The following is a 19,113-nucleotide window of genomic DNA, read 5'->3' as shown; positions in this document are numbered from 1 at the left end:
CGGCCCGATCTCTGTCAGTGGTACCGGCCCGATCTCTGTCAGTGGTACCGGCCCGATCTCTCAGTGGTACCGGCCCGATCTCTCAGTGGTACCGGCCCGATCTCTGTCAGTGGTACCGGCCCGATCTCTCAGTGGTACCGGCCCGATCTCTGTCAGCTCTGGTTATTTGCTGTGTCTAGCAGTGGATCATGCAGTTGTTTGTGGGTAAGAATCTGTTTTTTTTTCTCTGTGGTGTGTCTGAACATGCCTGCCTGATGCCGCATGTTTTAGTGTATGTTTTAGTTTTTCTGATGCATGTTTTAGTTTTTCTGATGCATGTTTTAGTTTTTCTGATGCATGTTTTAGTTTTTCTGATGCATGTTTTAGTTTTTCTGATGCATGCTGTGGTTTGCTGCTGCCTGGTATGAACTTTCCCACACTTCCTTGCTGCACTTTGCTGCAGGCCAGACGTTATCCTCCCGTCGAGTTTTCCTAATATGGAAGCAGCAGCTCAGGCTGTAGATGCGTCTCTGTGGAATCCAGCTGCTGTGATTTATCTCCAACCGAGTCGTTTGTTTGTTTTTAACACATTAATTTCTTTCTGAGTGCATTAATATTCCAGATGACATGAAATATAGATATTTTAGATTTTGCCCCTTTGGACACTTTGAATAAATAATAAATGTAAGCTGACAGTTCTGTCTGGAAAAATCCTAAAATAATCAGGAAAAGGTGAAGAACAGGAATCAGATGGGAAATGAAGAGCAGCTGACTTCCTGTCTGTCCTTTTCAGTTCACAGAATCTGATCCGCTGCTCTACATGCCAGACCCACCGGGGCAGTGTAATCGTCCAATCGGGAGGCGGCGCGCCGTCCAATCGGGAGGCGGCGCGCCGTCCAATCGGGAGCCAGTAAGATGCAGAGAAAGCCAAGAGGTTTCGTCTCCACTTCAACTAATTGGATTTCTTGGAGGTTTTTTCCCACAGGGAGTCGGGACAGATTAAAAGGGTTCTGCAGGGGTCAGAGGTCAGGAGACAATGGGCTCCGTTGGATTGAATTACAGCAGAGATTTGGACCGACTTAAAGGAACAAAGACACCATTTAGTGGGGAAGGTCCAGCCTGACAAATGTAAAAATAAATAAATCTCCCAACCGTGGACGGAGCCCAGAGACACCGAGGGGCGTGGCCAAGGCTCAGGGGGCGGGGCTAATGCAGGATGTCCCAAATGTTTCCTCTGTCAGCAGACGCCGAATCTCAGAGCGAGCGGTTCTGCCTCAGCCGGTTTTAGTTCCCCTTTGGGCTAAATAAAGACTCCTCTTCCACCCAGTGTGACGTCTCCTCTGGTTGTTCTGATTTGTCATCTTGAGGCAGGGTCAGTTTGACTGAGTCGGCTTCTCAGAGGTCAGAGGTCACCCTGGCTTCTCAGCTTCTTGTGTCCTTCTTTGCCTCGGTTTCCCAGTGAACTGCTTGGAAGTCGAGCTGCAGCAGGTGAACCGGACCGGGTCAGGGTTCAGCTGGTCCGCTGTGTTTACCCATCCAGTCCAGGGGGCGGCGCCCTGAAGCCCCGCCCCCTGCTGTCTGTCTGCAGAGCGTCAGCCTCTGCTGCTGACGAGGAAACTCGCTCTGCTATAAATACCTGAACCGCAACTGCAGCAGACAGTTCTGTTCTGTTCTGGATCCGGTCCTGCGAGGTTCTGGTTCTGGTTCCGGTCCGATATGGGAGACTTCTGGGCAGACGTGGCCTCTCAGCGGGTGGCCCGAGGATTCCCGGTACGTTTCTGAGCCGCGTCTCCAGTTTCATTCAGCATTGAGGAAGTGAGAGCAGAGAGGAGCAAACATCCTGCTGAGCGTAGAAACGAAACGTCTAGATCTGCCAGCAGCGCTGAACGTTCTGCCAGTCGGAGCAAAACGTCAGCTGCTGCCGAGAAAAACATCCAGGTGTTCAGCACGGCGGGGTCAGAGGTCAGGCCTGCAGAGAACCACAGTTCCTCTAGGTGGATCGTATCTTAGATCAAACCGGTTGTGGTTCTGATCCGGTTTTCTGTTGGTTCCAGGTAGAAACTGAGGAATATCAGAACAGATGGGTTAAACAAAAACGTGTTCAAGAGAAACGTTCAGAACGAAGAAAACGACCCGAAGGTTTGAATTTAAAGTGGTGAACTCAGGATTTTTATTAACTCTGTTTTTATTTGGATCATATTTAAAAGTTTATTTCTGCTGGTTTTCATATTTATTATGAAATATTACGTTCTGATTGGCTGCTGAGCCCCATGAGCCCGCCTCCTGGCCGGCCTTCCTGTGGCTCAGCAGCGAACGGAGGGCTGCGATTGGTCCAGGTTTCTGAGCCAAAGAACTGGAGGCTGCTGGACAGACCCACAGCATGATGCTGCCTCCACTGTGTTTATGTTGGAATGTGTTTCCATTAACTCTGCCCCGTTTTCTCCGTTTGGTTTAGTTTGTCTCGGTGAGTCGGAGAGAAGAGGCTGAAGGAAAAAGGAGACATCCTTCGTTCTCCAGTGAAAACTGTTTCAACATTTTTTTTCTCTGCAGGGAAACGATGAGGAGGCTGTTCTGGACCAGGGCAAGACCAGCAGCACCCTGCACACAAACTTTGAGAAAGAGGAACTGGAGAGTGAGTGACACACACACACACACACACACACACACACACACACACACACACCAGCAGCCTTTATTTGCAGCCAAAACAGAAAGTAGCGAATCGTTCTGCCCGTATTTCCACTGTCTGGGTTTAAACAAAATGTTTCTGTTTGGGTCGTTGCATTGAATACCTGGAAAAACTTTTAACTCTTATTTTTTCTTCTGGAAACTTTAATTCAATTTATTTTAATGAGGAACCTCACTGTTTCCTGTAGCTTCATTTTGTGCTCCACTTTCACCAAACGTCACAGTTTATGGTTTATTTTATTATTTAAGTCATAAATCATCAGTTCTATCCAACTTTTCTGGATTTTATCAGCTGATTTTATTCCTTCAGTTTTTACTAGATTCTATGACTCTACAATGAGTTTAATTAAAATTAATTTCATTTATATTTTAAAGCTTTCTGTTTTGAAGTTTGGCGACTGGAACCTAAAAATCCTGTTTTGCCATAGAAATAAATCAGCAAAGCTTAATAAATATTATTTGCATATTTCTCCTCATACATGTTGCTTTAATATTCTTTAATTTGTGTAAATAAAGGCCAGTTTGTCATTAAAATGCAGTTTTTCCATCCATTAAATGCGTCCTTTTTATTCTCCCATTAACACAAATTGTTAGATTTACAGTCCAGTAATTCCTTCTAACTATAATAGAACTCTGGTTCTGCTGGGTCTCATGTCCTTAGTATTTGTGTGTGTGTGTGCGCGTGTGTGTGCGTGTGTGCGTGTGTGTGTGTGTGTGTGTGTGCTGCTGCCAGGCCACAGAGCCGTGTACGTCGGTGTTCACGTCCCGCTGGGCCGGCAGACTCGCAGGCGGCACCGGCACCGCGGACACCGCCATCACCGCAGGCGGCGAGACCGGGACGACCGCGAGGACGGCCGGGAGTCTCCGGCGTACGGTCAGTTCCGATCCGACTCCTGCGCCAGGACACGTCTGATGATGATGACGAAGAGTCTGACTTCCTGCCGCAGACACGCCGTCCCAGAGGGTCCAATTCCTCCTCGGCACCGAAGACGACGACGAGGAGCACATCCCCCATGACCTGTTCACCGAGCTGGACGAGCTGGCCTTCAGGGACGGACAGGTCCAGGTGTGGAAGGAGACGGCCAGGTGAGCCGGGTTCTGAGCCGGTAAATTGGTCCGATCAGACTGAGCTGAGGGTTCAGAGCAGTGGTACCGGTCCGTGGACCAATGGTACCGGGCCGCAAGAAATAATGAAATATTTTTGTTTTCTGTATCATTTGAATCTGGAGGATCTTTTATTTTGAAAATCCTTTCACGGATTCAGCTTTTTTCCGCCAACATTGAGTCACAAGCAGCAAAGTGAACAGAACCAGATCAGATTCTTTGGAAAGTTTCTCTGGAGGTTAAAGGCTCAGAGAGACAGGAGGATGGATTTATCCCGGTGGGTTGATTCCCACAGTCCAAGCCGCTCTGCATCTTATTTTGAAGATGCAGAGCGTTCACCATAGTGACCAGAGTCGGACAGTGTGAGGTCAGGGGTCGAGAGGACAGGAGACTTGGATTTTAGGTCTGGTTGGTTTAAGGATCGTTGGCCGATTTCCCAAACCTCTGTGACCTCAGAGCCGATAAAAGTCCAACAGGTTCGGTCGGTTTGAGAGTCCAGGAGCAACACGGAACCAGAACCAGTTCCACTGAATGCCCCGGTTCCACTGAACGCCCCGGTTCCACTGAACATCCCGGTTCCACTGAACGTCCCGGTTCCACTGAACATCCCGGTTCCACTGAACGCCCCGGTTCCACTGAACGTCCCGGTTCCACTGAACGTCCGGTTCCACTGAACGTCCCACTGAACGTCCCGGTTCCACTATGATGATCTAGCAGAACGCCGGGCTCGGGCCATGTCAGCGGTTTGGGATCCCCTCCGTTCTTACGTCACCGCGCGTTCTGATTGGCTCCCTGTCACATTCAACAGGCTGCGATAATCGGGCCGAGACCCTGTTGAATAAGCCCGATTTTAGATCGGAGCGGTCCCAACGTTCTACCAACTGGACCAGATCAGTCGTCGTGACACACTTCACAGAACAGGAGGATCGGTTACGATTATCACGAGCAACAATCTGCGACAATCAGGGGGAGGGGAGGTTTTAGTGGAGCTGCCCAAGACTTGACCGGTTTGTGGTGGTGAACAGGTTGGGGACCACTGGTCCAGAGAACTTTGATGATCACGAGCAGGACAGGAAGGAGAGGGTCGGCGGTGAGGTGTGCGGCAGCAGGGGTCATCTCCTGATGCTGACCGGGTCAGACGACATTCTGGAAAGAAGAAGAAGAAGAAAATGAAAGAGGGCTGCTGGTTTCTGGTTCAAACTTACAGAAACGTTAAAATGCCACAGCTCTAAAACCAGCAGCAAAACCAGATTCTACTGAAAAGATGCAAAGCTGGTTAAAATGACAACTTGTTAAAAAGAGAAGCTTGTCAAAGTCAGATGCTGACGTCATTAAAACCAGATTCTAAACCTGTTAAAATGAGATGCAAAATGAGTTTCAGGTTAAGAGACGCTGAACTTGTACACATGAATTCCTCGTCAAATGAGATTTAAAACGACGTTAAACTCATTTCAACGACAAAATGTTCTTGTTTTGCTGCTCATCATCACGAGCTGCTGCTCCTCAATTTATTTTCCAGCTATGGTTAAAGTCTTCTGGCGTCTGGTTTTAGTCTCGCTTCAGGCCGCCGGGTCACATGACGATCAGATTCACGAGGCGTTGGGTTAGGGTTAGAACCTGCAGAACGGGTCGGGTTCCCCTACCAGACAGGAAGTTGGTGATGATGTCATGTTTACGTCCAGGTGGCTGAAGTTTGAGGAGGACGTGGAGGACGGCGGCGATCGCTGGAGCAAACCGTACGTGGCCACGCTGTCGCTGCACAGCCTGTTTGAGCTTCGCTCCTGCATAATGAACGGCACCGTGCTGCTGGACATGAGGGCCGGCTCCATCGACGAGATCGCAGGTCAGACGCTAACCACATGCAAACCACGCTGACTACAGGCTGGGGACACACCAACAACATGCTAATGATGCGCTAATAACATAACATGTTGACAACATGCTAATGATGCGTTAATAACTTAACATGTTGACAATATGCTAATGATGCGCTAATAACATAACATGTTGACAACATGCTAACGATGCGCTAATAACATGTTGACAACATGCTAACGATGTGTTAATAACATGTTGACAACATGCTAATGATGCATTAATAATATAACATGCTGACAACATGCTAACGATGCGCTAATAACATAACATGTTGACAACATGCTAATGATGCGTTAATAACTTAACATGTTGACAATATGCTAATGATGCGCTAATAACATAACATGTTGACAACATGCTAACGATGCACTAATAACATAACATGTTGACAACATGCTAATGATGCGCTAATAACATAACATGTTGACAACATGCTAATGATGCGTTAATAACATAACATGTTGACAATATGCTAATGATGCGCTAATAACATAACATGTTGACAATATGCTAATGATGCGCTAATAACATAACATGTTGACAACATGCTAATGATGCGTTAATAACATAACATGTTGACAATATGCTAATGATGCGCTAATAACACAACATGTTGACAACATGCTAATGATGCGTTAATAACATAACATGTTGACAATATGCTAATGATGCGCTAATAACAACATGTTGACAACATGCTAACGATGCACTAATAACATAACATGTTGACAACATGCTAACGATGCGCTAATAACATGTTGACAACATGCTAACGATGCGTTAATAACAACATGTTGACAAATGCTAATGATGCATTAATAATATAACATGTTGACAACATGCTAACGATGCGCTAATAACATAAACATGTTGACAACATGCTAATGATGCGTTAATAAACTTAACATGTTGACAATATGCTAATGATGCGCTAATAACATAACATGTTGACAACATGCTAAGGATGCACTAATAACATAACATGTTGACAACATGCTAATTATGCGTTAATAACTTAACATGTTGACAATATGCTAATGATGCGTTAATAACATAACATGTTGACAATATGCTAATGATGCGTTAATAACATAACATGTTGACAATATGCTAATGATGCCCTAATAACATAACATGTTGACAACATGCTAACGACAATCTAACATGCTAAGCAAGCTCTAACAACGTTGTAACAGGCTAGCAATGCCCTGCTAATGACATGCTAACATTGTGCTGATGATGTGTTAACCACCTGCTAAATACATGATATGCTAACTGTATGCTTACGACATGCTAACAGCATCCGAGCATGCTAACAACATAATAAAAATGTGTTGGCAACGTTCTGACGATGTGCTAACGACATGCTAACGCCCTGCGGCTACCTGCTCCCAGACATGGTGATCGACAGCATGCTGGCGACCGGCCAGCTGGAGGCGGAGCAGCAGGAGAAGGTCAGGGAGGCTCTGCTGAAGCGCCACCATCATCAGAACGAGAAGAAGCTGAGCAACCGCATCCCGCTGGTCCGCTCCTTCGCAGACATAGGCAAGAAGCATTCAGACTCAACGCTGCTGGAGCGCAACGGTGAGGCGCTGCTGTCATCCCTGAACGTCTGCTCAACCTCCAGGTCCACCAATAGGACCCAGTCAGGTTCAGAACACCGTCCGATTCTGGTCCCATTTAAGCCCAAAAGTCTTCACACTCCACCGTCTTTATTCATCCACTAGGCCTGTTGCAATAAATCAATTAAGGGGATTGTAAATTAAAACATTTTCTTACTTTAGCTGGATGACAGAAGTTGTTAATCTGGTGTTAATCTGGTGTCAACTAAACATTTTTGGGCTTCAATTTGTTGATTGTTTAATCATTTGTTATATTTAAAAACTTTTCCGGGTTAAATTATCATTTGAATTTAAAGTTTTAGAATGTGTTCTAGCATTATAATCCTATTCCCATTAAATTATTTGAAAATGGTCTCAATATTATCGTTTATCACGATAATTCTGGGGCAGTTTATCGTCCAGCAGTTTCTGTTATGGTTCTGACCCAAACCTTTGGTTCTGACGTTCTGTTTTCTCCCTGAGATCTGCGAGTCGCCGGGCAGAGTTCGGTTCACTCTGTGCGATCTGATTGGTCGAGGTAACGGGGTGCGCGGCGTCGGGCCTCTGGTGTGGCGTGTTGCATGAACACGCATGTTGGTCTCTTATTCACTAACCCAGTGTTTAATGATCAGAGAAGCTGCTTTCTGATTGGTTGGCACTAACCAGCGTGCTGATTGGTCGGGTTGATAATCAGCTGCTGACGGAGCTGAGCCACCATGTTGGAGCTTCATGGGTTTGGACTCGATCAGAACCTCCATTTTTACATGCAAACAATCAAGTAATTTCAGTTTTTCTGTTTATATGAATTTTTTTAGCATTAAACGTTTTTTTTTGGAAATATAACTAAAAGCAAAAATTGTCATCCTGCAGCGACCCGCCAGGACGTGACCATTGATTTTGGATTTTAATCAGTTTTTTGCTTTAGAAATATTGGCAAAAAAAGTTTTCCTAAAAAAAATTATTTCATCTCAAGAATAAAGTTATGTAACTCAATAACATTGGAATAAAGTTATGTGAGAAGTTGTACTATGAGAATAACCAATATCACAGTAATAATATCGTTCCTACAATACCAGAATCAAGTCGTTTATGAGAACAATCGTAACAGGAGAATAGTCATAAAGTACAAGAAAGTTAGTTGTGATAATCTTGGGATAAAGTCGTACTTCCTGATTATGCCGATGCGCGGAAACGTGTCGAGTTGCTGTTAATCTGGCCCGGCCTGCAGCTGGGTCCAGCTATTCTCTGCTAATCCAATCAGACCAAGGATGGAAAATAATTGGTTGCATTGAATCCAGATTAATTTATTTGCCGGTGTTTCTGAGGTGGGATCGTTTCCGTCTCTGACTGACGTCCAAACCCAGGAAACCCAGGGCCTCCTGCTGGTTTCCATGTTAGCATGACTGTTGATGTCAGCGTCTCTTCCTGTCCCTCCTCTGTCCAGGGGAGGGCGTGTCCTCCTCTCCCTCCTCCGCCGCGCCTCCCAGTTCTCCTTCGACAATGCCACCCCTCGCCCCTCCCCACGGGCGTACTTCCTGTTTGGTTGCCTCTTTTCTGGCCCCGCCTCCTTGTCTCCCGACACGCCCACCCTGTACCTCCAGGAGCGCCACCTGTCGGAGCCCCGCCCGCCCTGACGGGCCCCGCCCCCTCTGGAGGAGCGCCACCCTGCCACTTGGCACCGGAGACGCCAGTGGGCGGAGCCGGGATCCAGTTTTCCTCCTCCGGTTTTCCCTCCGGAGGAGGAGCAGCACCTTCACATGAATGATGGCGCTCCAGAGAGCCGAACAGGCAATAAGAGGCATGAAGCTGCTGCTACTAAAACCAGGCCTGGGGTCAGAGGTCATCTGGGGACTAACGAACCTCCACCAGTGATTGGGATCAGATGCAGGCTGGACAATAAATCAATAACAAGATCAGCACATTCACTGAACTCCAGAACCGCGGCATTCTGGGAGATGTAGGCAGAGGTAAGGCTTTAGCCTCTCACGTCGAGTTGAGCTAGCTCGATAGCATCAGCTCGCTAGCTCGATAGCATCAGCTCGCTAGCTCGATAGCATCAGCACGCTAGCTCGATAGCATCAGCACGCTAGCTCGATAGCATCAGCTCGCTAGCTCGATAGCATCAGCACGCTAGCTCGATAGCATCAGCTCGCTAGCTCTCTGGTTACCTAGCAACAACCTGCGTCACTCAGTTTTTCAGCCCTCTTTAAAATTTAAAGATCTGGTCTGGAAAAGCAGCCTGGTTCTGCTAAACCCAACCCGGTTCTGATTCAGCTCCAGTGGATAGAGGTTCTGGTGGAAAACGGTTCTGTGGTTCCGATTGTGGGACTGATGAAGACCAGAACCAGGCTGACTCTTCATCGGGGCAAACTGACCTCTGGTTGTTTCTAATGACTGTCTGCGTGTAAAAGTTGGTGTAGAAAGTGTGAGTGTCGGTTCTGAAGGTGGAACAAACGGGTCCAACAACCGAGCCCTGAGGAACACCGCAGTGGAGCTGACAGGGTTTCCCCTCGCAGAACGCAGGGCTCTGCAGCTTTAAAGAGACGGTTCTACTGTCAGACCCGCCAAATTAAACTTCAGAGCTGCAACTGTCCATCCATGAGCCACTGGAGTCGCTCAGAACCGACCAGTACCGGTCCGTTAACCCGTCGGAGCGCTGACTCGTCTTCACTGAGGTCGCTCTAAAGCGACAGGAAGTAGTCAGAGCGTGACGGCCAGCAGAGTCAGCAGCTTCCTGGACCGTTTCCCCTTACTCAGCCCAAACCGGAACGGACCGGACCGGACCCTCTGCTCTGGTTTAAAGTTCAGGAGTCAGGTGGAGCGAGCGTTCAGCAGCCCGACGTGGAACCTACTGAGCTGTAACCGGACTCTGGGCCCGGACTGTGTGTGTGTGTGTGTGTGTGTGTGTGTGTGTGTGTGTGTGTGTGTGTGTGTGTGTGACTCTGTGTGTGACTGTGTGTGTTAGTGTGTTTGTGTGTGTGTGTGTGTGTGACTGTGTGTGACTGTGTGTGTGTGTGTGTGTGTGTGTGTGTGTGTGTGTGTGTGTGTGTGTGTGTGTGTGTGTGTGTGTGTGACGGGGTGTGTGTGTGTGTGTGTGTGTGTGTGTGTGCTCTGTGAGCTTCATGTTCAGATCAGCTGTTGAGTTGAAATCTTTGAAGGATAATTTAATATTTATGTTTAAAGAATAAAAGTAAAAAGTCTGAACTTGTGTGTAAACTGAGCAGCTACCATTAAAGTTCTCCTGATCAGGTCAAAGGTCATTCTCTGAGAGCCAAACCCTCAGAACTGGTTGTGGTGAAAAATGAAATGATAAATAATCTGGACATGTGGAGTAGATTTAATGAATAAATACTGAAGTGTCTCCAGAGTGGACTGTAGGAGAACCTTGTGGTTCTGGTTCTGGTTCCGGCCCAGTGAAACTGACTCTGAGTGTCTGCAGGGCTGCTGGCGTCGCCGCAGTCGGCTCCAGGAAACCTGGACAACAAGATCACCGAGAGCCGGATCAGCGCCGGCAGCCGAGAGAACAGCACCGTGGACTTCAGCAAGGTGAGCAGCACCGGCCCGGTTCTGGAGGCCCGGTTCTGGAGGCCCGGTTCTGGAGGCCGGTTCTATAGGCCCGGTTCTGGAGGCCCGGTTCTATAGGCCCGGTTCTGGAGGCCCGGTTCTATAGGCCCGGTTCTGGAGGCCCGGTTCTGGAGGCCCGGTTCTATAGGCCGGTTCTGGAGGCCCGGTTCTGGAGGCCCGGTTCTGGAGGCCCGGTTCTGGAGGCCCGGTTCTGGAGGCCCGGTTCTATAGGCCCGGTTCTGGAGGCCCGGTTCTATAGGCCCGGTTCTGGAGGCCCGGTTCTATAGGCCCGGTTCTGGAGGCCCGGTTTCTGGAGGCCCGGTTCTATAGGCCCGGTTCTGGAGGCCCGGTTCTGGAGGCCCGGTTCTGGAGGCCCGGTTCTATAGGCCCGGTTCTGGAGGCCCGGTTCTGGAGGCCCGGTTCTATAGGCCCGGTTCTGGAGGCCGGTTCTGGAGGCCCGGTTCTGGAGGCCCGGTTCTATAGGCCCGGTTCTGGAGGCCCGGTTCTGGAGGCCCGGTTCTATAGGCCCAGTTCTGGAGGCCCGGTTCTGGAGGCCCAGTTCTGGAGGCCCAGTTACGTAGTTAGTGGGAATCTTTGATTCAAATCTGAGTTTTGGGGAAAATTTGTTAGAAAATTGTTTTATGTCATTTTTTTCCTTAGTAACATAATTATTGATATTTTGTTGCTAAATCCCAAATCAATCCTTGATTTTCGTGGCTTCCTGTTTCGCCGCGCTCTGCTCGTCCCGTCTCCATGTCGATGCCAGAAGGTTCTGTATGGTCACAAAATGGTGGCCGCCTGGCGGCGGATTGGGTTCTTATGAAAGCATTTTATGACATTTTGTACTAATTCTGAAGGAGAATCTGTTCTCCATTTAGTTTTATTTCTCAGGACAGACCCGATATTAGCTTAGTTTGTTTTGTGTTAGTTAGTTTTGTGTTAGTTTGTTTTGTGTTAGTTTTGTGTTAGTTTGTTTTGTGTTAGTTTGTTTTGTGTTAGTTTTGTGTTAGTTTGTTTTGTGTTAGTTTTGTGTTAGTTTGTTTTGTATTAGTTTGTTTTGTTAGTTAGTTTTGTGTTAGTTTTGTGTTAGTTTGTTTTGTGTTAGTTAGTTTTGTGTTAGTTTGTTTTGTGTTAGTTTTGTGTTAGTTTGTTTTGTGTTAGTTTGTTTTGTGTTAGTTTTGTGTTAGTTTGTTTTGTATTAGTTTGTTTTGTTAGTTAGTTTTGTGTTAGTTTTGTGTTAGTTTGTTTTGTGTTAGTTTGTTTTGTGTTAGTTTTGTGTTAGTTAGTTTTGTGTTAGTTAGTTTTGTGTTAGTTTGTTTTGTGTTAGTTTTGTGTTAGTTTGTTTGTATTAGTTTGTTTTGTTAGTTAGTTTTGTGTTAGTTAGTTTTGTGTTAGTTTGTTTTGTGTTAGTTAGTTTTGTGTTAGTTAGTTTTGTGTTAGTTAGTTTTGTGTTAGTTTGTTTTGTGTTAGTTTTGTGTTAGTTTGTTTTGTGTTAGTTTGTTTTGTGTTAGTTTTGTGTTAGTTTGTTTTGTGTTAGTTAGTTTGTGTTAGTTTGTTTGTGTAGTTTGTTTTGTGTTAGTTTTGTGTTAGTTTGTTTTGTGTTAGTTTTGTGTTAGTTAGTTTTGTTAGTTAGTTTTGTGTTAGTTTGTTTTGTGTTAGTTTTGTGTTAGTTTGTTTTGTATTAGTTTGTTTTGTTAGTTAGTTTTGTGTTAGTTAGTTTTGTTAGTTTGTTTTGTGTTAGTTAGTTTTGTGTTAGTTAGTTTTGTGTTAGTTAGTTTTGTGTTAGTTTGTTTTGTGTTAGTTTTGTGTTAGTTTGTTTTGTGTTAGTTTGTTTTGTGTTAGTTTTGTGTTAGTTTGTTTTGTGTTAGTTAGTTTTGTGTTAGTTTGTTTTGTGTTAGTTTGTTTTGTGTTAGTTTTGTGTTAGTTTGTTTTGTGTTAGTTTTGTGTTAGTTAGTTTTGTGTTAGTTAGTTTTGTGTTAGTTTTTGTTTTTTTTACTCTTTCACCCAGAGTCCTGCATTTGTCGCCATTGTTACGCTTCATTCTTGATGTCATTGAAACATTTTAAAGTAAGAAATAAAATGTTGCTGAGTCGCTGTTTGCCATGGTGATTCCCGCTTTTTCTGGAGTCAGAACCAGAAACCCAAATGGAACCAAATCCTTAAGCTCAATCATCAGAACCTTCCGGGTCCAGACAGGGGCGGATTAACACGCCTTCTGGTCCGGGTTCTCCAGAACCAATCAGAGCTGAAACCTGATAGGAGGGAAAGAGAGGGTGTGTCTCTCTGATCTCTTGGCTCTCATTGGACAGAAAACAGGAAGTCCTCCATCAGGGGGAGACTGAAAACCCTACGATTGGATGGAGAGACTGGTTAAATACAAAAGGTTCTGGTTATTCCACCGGCTCAGAACCATCAGCTGAAAAAAATCCTCAGTTAAACTGGGATGGTGGAAAAACTGGAGTTGGAATCAGAACGATATCTGGGCCGGACAAAGTCCAACTTCCTGTATTTAAAGTCTGAACGGTGGTTCTGGGGGGCGGGACCTTCCAGGACGGTCCAATCAGAACGTGTCAGAGGGTGACGGCTCGTCTCTCTGCAGGACTGTCACTGTGTGTGTTTGCTGCCGGCGGCCGACAGGAAGCCCGCAGTAAGTCAGCCGTCGCCCAATCAGAGGCCTGTGTCGTGGTTGGTGCTCTGTGATTGGTCGATGCTCGCTGTCGTTTCAGTGATTGTTGTAGGCTGTGATTTTGATGTCACCAATCAAACGTGTTTTTCTGTCTGAGGTGTTGGGGCGGATTGAACCCAACAGAGCTGCATCTGAAGCCGTATCAGTCCGCCTGTGAAAGTAGATCCTGACAAGTTCCTCCTGTTTCAGATGCTTTTCTGAAATTAGTTGAAATGATTTCAGGGACATGAAGTCCAGCCGAGTTCCTCTGTTTGTCTGGACGTGAGCTGGTTCTGAACGGCTCATGGTCCTGACTGGATCAGGAGTAACGTGGCAGCAGTACCGGGATCCGGTCCAGGAGTCTGAGTTCTGGTTCTGTTCCAGGTGGACATGAACTTTATGAAGAAGATCCCGCCTGGCGCCGAAGCTCCAACGTCCTGGTGGGAGAGGTGGACTTCCTGGAGCGGCCCATCATCGCCTTCGTCCGCCTGGCGCCGGCCGTGCTGCTGACGGGCCTCACCGAGGTTCCGGTACCGACCAGGTGAACTCATAACCTGCTGGCTTGGTTCCCATGACAACTCTGGTCCATTTCAAACCCACGCAGTGAAACCAGAACCCAACGAGGAGTTCTGAAGCGTCTCTCCGGTTCTGCTTCAGGTTTCTGTTCCTGCTGCTCGGTCCGTTCGGGAAAGGTCTGCAGTACCACGAGATCGGACGCTCCATCGCCACGCTGATGACCGATGAGGTGAGCCGCGCGTTGCAGGAGGTTTCTGGTCTGGTCCAGGTGCGACCCAAACAGAGAAACCTTCTCTGACCTCCCCGGTTCTGCCGCAGGTCTTCCATGACGTGGCGTACAAGGCCAAGGACCGGAACGACCTGCTGTCCGGCATCGATGAGTTCCTGGACCAGGTCACGGTTCTGCCGCCGGGCGAGTGGGACCCCAGCATCCGGATCGAACCTCCGAAAAACGTCCCGTCTCAGGTGAGAACCCGCCTACCGAAGCCCAGGAGGCTCAGCAGAAACTCGTCCTGTCAAGTTCTGATAGCCAGCAGTGATCCTTTTTAGCAATATGTGAAATTATGCTACATCAAAATTAAGAAACCATAAACTTGCTAACATAACTTCCACTTAAAGCTGCAGCAAAATAAAACTATTCATGATGTTTGTTGAGTCTGTGTACGTGAAGATCGATCGTTTCATAGATTACACTCATAACAAACTAACGACTTGGTCACAGATTAAACTCATACATAAAAATCACAGAATTTATAAAAGTTTCATTCTGCAGCTTCAACACATTGGAAGTTGGATTAAATGGAAATTAAGCTAGCAAGTTCATCCTAAATTTATGTTTTCGCATTAAACTAAAATATGCTAAAACGGAATGCTAGCACTGTTTTCGCAAAACGTCCATTTTGGAATAAATTACATTTTTGTAGCATAAATGGCTTAGCGTCCATTTACCGTATTTTCTGGACTATAAAGCGCACCTGCATATAAGCCGCATCTGCTCTTATTTAAAAAAAAAAAAAATTAAACAAAGACATACAAGCCGCATCCACTTCATTAAAAAAAGTTTTGTGAGCCACAGATATTTATGTTTTTAGATTAGATATTTACTACAGGTGCAAAACGATTTTGAATTGTAAATGAACATGTATGTACCTAAATAGATCCTTTCCTAACCTGTCTTTAACACGACAGCAACTTTGATTAAACCGAGACAGAACCAAGAGAAAATAACCGGTATTTATTTATCTTCATTTCTCTCGTGTGTGAAATCACGTCACCTTAATCATCTTCATCATCTTCAGTGAAACCCACGAAGTCCTCCTCTTCAGTGTCAGAGATGAACAAGCTCAGCAGCGCTTCCTCACATCTGTCTCCATCAGTCTCGCTCTCCATGTCACTGCCATCCTTCGGTGAGGCTGGCTCTAGAGGGTGCGTCGCTGTCTTGGCGTAGCAGTCCAGCCTTTCTGAAACGCTTTGGTGATGGTGGATTCTTTAACTGCACTCCACGCTGTCAGGATCCGCTGGCAGACATCAGTGAAGGATGCTTTGCGCATGCGGCCGGTTTTAGTGAAGACTTCTCACCACTTGTCATCCAAGTCTCCCACTCAATTTCTTCGTGTGGGTTCCATGATGAAGGGGTGAAGAAGATGAAGATAATAGGATTGGAAATTTGTCGTCCTTCTATCTGCTTCTACCAGTTATATCTGCTAAAGAGGAAGTAGCGTATTCTTCTTTGCATTTATTTTATCTTAGTTTTGATTCTAGTTCCGGTTAGAGCGCCCCTAGCGATGGAAAAAAATCCACAGAATAGCCGCTCCTTTTTATTAGCCGCATGGTTCAAAACCTATGAAAAAAGTAGCGGCTTATAGTGCGAAAATTACGGTATGCTAAAATGGACGCTAAGCTAGAAAGGTTATCGCTTCTGATCGAGCAAATTTCAGTTTAAGAGCAGCAACAGTAACCGTCCCATCTGTGTCTGCAGGAGAAGAGGAAGATGGCGGCGCAGCCTAATGGCTCCGCCCACTGCTCAGAGGCTGTGAAGGAGGCGGAGCATCACACGGGGCCAGAACTGCAGCGGACGGGCAGGTGTGTGTGTGTGTGTGTGTGTGTGTGTGTGTGTGCGTGCGTGCGTGCGTGCGTGCGTGCGTGCGTGTGTGTGTGTGTGTGTGCGTGCGTGCGTGCGTGCGTGCGTGTGTGTGTGTGTGTGTGCGTGCGTGCGTGCGTGTGTGTGTGTCTCATGCTCAGGTGATGCTGATCTAATCCCACAGGATCTTTGGAGGCCTGGTGAACGACGCTCGGAGGAAAGCGCCGTTCTACTGGAGTGACATCAAAGACGCGCTGAGTCTGCAGTGTCTGGCGTCCGTCCTCTTCCTGTACTGCGCCTGCATGTCGCCCGTTGTCACCTTCGGTGGCCTGCTGGGGGAGGCCACCCAGGGCAGCATAGTAAGGTTCCCAAACGCTGACCTGTGACCCCCACAGCAAAACACAGTCAATGCTACAACATATGTAAACGTCATAGTGTTTTATATTCATTTATCCATTATTTTTACATCCATTTAGCATAATGCTAACCTTCTGGCTTTAGATGGCCATGAGGTAGAAATGTTTATTAGATAAAATATTCTGGCTTTCTGAGGTTCCCACAGCGCCCTCCGGTGGCGCCCACTTTGGAAAACACTGAGCTAAGAAATGGACAGCAAGTAATGGTAGTGATAATAATAATAATAAAGTAAAAAGAAAAATCAAATGAAAAACATAAGCTGTAAAATGTTAGCAGGTCCCAGCAGCAGCTCTGTGGGACCTGCTGGTGTTTTTCCCGCGCTGTTCTCAGCAGTAACGTCTCGGTTCTGCAGGGCACCATGGAGTCTCTGTTCGGGGCGTCCATGACGGGCGTGGCCTACTCCCTGTTCGCCGGCCAGCCGCTCACCATCCTGGGCAGCACCGGCCCGGTTCTGGTGTTCGAGAAGATCCTCTTCCATTTCTGCGAGTGAGTACAAACCGCAGCCGTTTCTGAGCTGAACATCAGCGCCCCCTGCTGGCCGCTTCGTGTCTGAGCCTTCAGGCCGTTAGATAAGAGGCGCAGAGCCAAACGGGTCACAGATTATCAGAACTTTCAGGATTTAATTCTTTTGTTGTTGATTTTCTGGAGCTTTTAGACTTTAAATTCTTTTGTTTGAGGATTAAATGTGTTTCATAAGTCTTACATAAAGCTGCCCTGGTTCTGAACCCAGAAGAACCAAGATGGCGTCCCGGTGAGGTGTGATGTCTCATTGTCTGTCCCCAGGAACCACGGTCTGTCCTACCTGTCCCTGCGGACGAGCATCGGGCTGTGGACGGCCTTCCTGTGCGTCCTGCTGGTCGCCACAGACGCCAGCTCTCTGGTCTGCTACATCACCCGCTTCACGGAGGAAGCCTTCGCCGCCCTCATCTGCATCATCTTCATCTACGAGGCTCTGGCCAAGCTGGTCACCATGGGGAAGAAGTTTCCCGTCAACCTGCACAACCAGCTCAACAACCTCAGCTTCTACACGTGAGGGGCTCACATGCTTTTCATTTTTTCCTACATGTTTAAATGAATTTAAATAAAGTTAATGAATATTTCCCCTTAATTTCTTATTGTATTTTTATCTTTTTTAACTGAATTTAGTTTTTACTTTATTCATTTTCTCTTTTTTCTTAATTTCTTGAGTTAAAATAAAATTTAAAAAGTTAAAAATATTTCTTTAATTTTTAAAAAGTTTTTATAGATTTTTCTTGATTAATTTTTTTTCTTTTCTGTGTTCTTTACTAAAATATGTTTAAATGTATTTATTCAAACGGTTTATGTCTTCTGTGTGATGGTACTGGAGCGGCCCGGTGGTTCTGATCCGGTCTGCATCTCTTCCAGATGTCGGTGTTCTGCTCCCTCCAACGCCTCGGCGGACGTCCAGCAGATCTGGAGCAGCAGGAACCTGACGGCAGGAAGCATCGAGTGGGAGCAGCTGAACGTGACGGTACGGCTCTCTGGTCCACAAGCAGCGCCCCCGGTGGCGTCCCCGGGGACCACGGCCCTGGGGACTGCGGCCCCGGGGACCGCGGCCCTGGGGACTGCAGCCCTGGGGACTGCAGCCTGTGACCCTCCTGTCTGTGTCTGCAGGCTTGTCGAATCTTGAAGGGACAGTTTATCGGGTCGGCCTGCAGTGAAAAGGACCCTTTGTCCCAGACGTCCTCTTCTGGTCCGTCATCCTCTTTCGCCACCTTCTTCCTCTCCTCATTCCTCAAAAAGTTCAAGACCAAGAGATACTTCCCCACCAAGGTCAGTCCCTGTGCATTCTGCTGGTTCTGCTTCACGGACCTGCTAGTTCTGCTTCACTGACCCGCGGTTCTGTATACAGGTGCGGTCGACCATCAGTGACTTTGCCGTCTTCCTGACCATCATGGTCATGGTGCTGCTGGATCACTTGGTGGGAATTCCTTCTCCCAAGCTGGAAGTCCCGGAGCGATTCGAGGTGATCCACCTTCAGGTTGACGTTCTCAGGTTCAGGTAGGGGTTGGGGTTAGGGTCAGGATTAGGGTTAGGGGTTAGGCTAGGGTTAAGGTTAGGCTTGTCTCGCTTCCTTAAAAAGCTGGCTGCAGCTGGCTTTAAAAAGTTTTAAAGTCATTGGAAAAATGTACAGTGGCCTTTGATAAATGACTCAGTGACTCGTGGCAGTATGCTAGCTAGCTATTTAACAGTTGTACATCTATCATAGATTAAGTGCAAATGTATGTCCAGTTGGCTGTTGCGATGCTACATGCATTCTGTGCTAATATGCTAGCCTCTGAGGGAATCAAGACTGTAAACAGCCATTTCAAGGATGATGAGCAATAAGCTGTGGATTTTATTTCTACATTTTAGCGTTTTCTTCCCTCCTGGATATTCAGGATCAGGTTCTAGGTACTTTAATACGGTTCTATTGGCTTTGGTCGCCCTCCGCTGGCGTCTGCCTCCTTGCTCTAATTGGTCCACTGGGTTGTAATGGCGTCTGCTGGATTATCTGCAGCCCACCACCAGCGACCGGTCCTGGCTGGTTTCGCCACTCGGCGCCAACCCTTGGTGGACGCTGCTGGCGGCCGCCATCCCCGCTCTGCTCTGCACCATCC

The 19,113-nt window shown here is 47.0% G+C and overlaps 1 pseudogene; it reads left to right on the top strand.

Moving 5' to 3' along the window:
* Positions 1-1,570: 1,570 nt before the first annotated feature.
* LOC129356528 (sodium bicarbonate cotransporter 3-like) overlaps positions 1,571-19,113 on the top strand; it is a 19,913-nt pseudogene continuing 2,370 nt past the window's right edge.

Source organism: Poeciliopsis prolifica, unplaced genomic scaffold, assembly GCF_027474105.1.
Source record: "Poeciliopsis prolifica strain line A6 unplaced genomic scaffold, Auburn_PproV2 SCAFFOLD177, whole genome shotgun sequence".
In the NCBI taxonomy this organism is placed as follows: Eukaryota; Metazoa; Chordata; class Actinopteri; order Cyprinodontiformes; family Poeciliidae; genus Poeciliopsis; species Poeciliopsis prolifica.
This window is presented reverse-complemented; position numbering and strand designations above follow the sequence as displayed.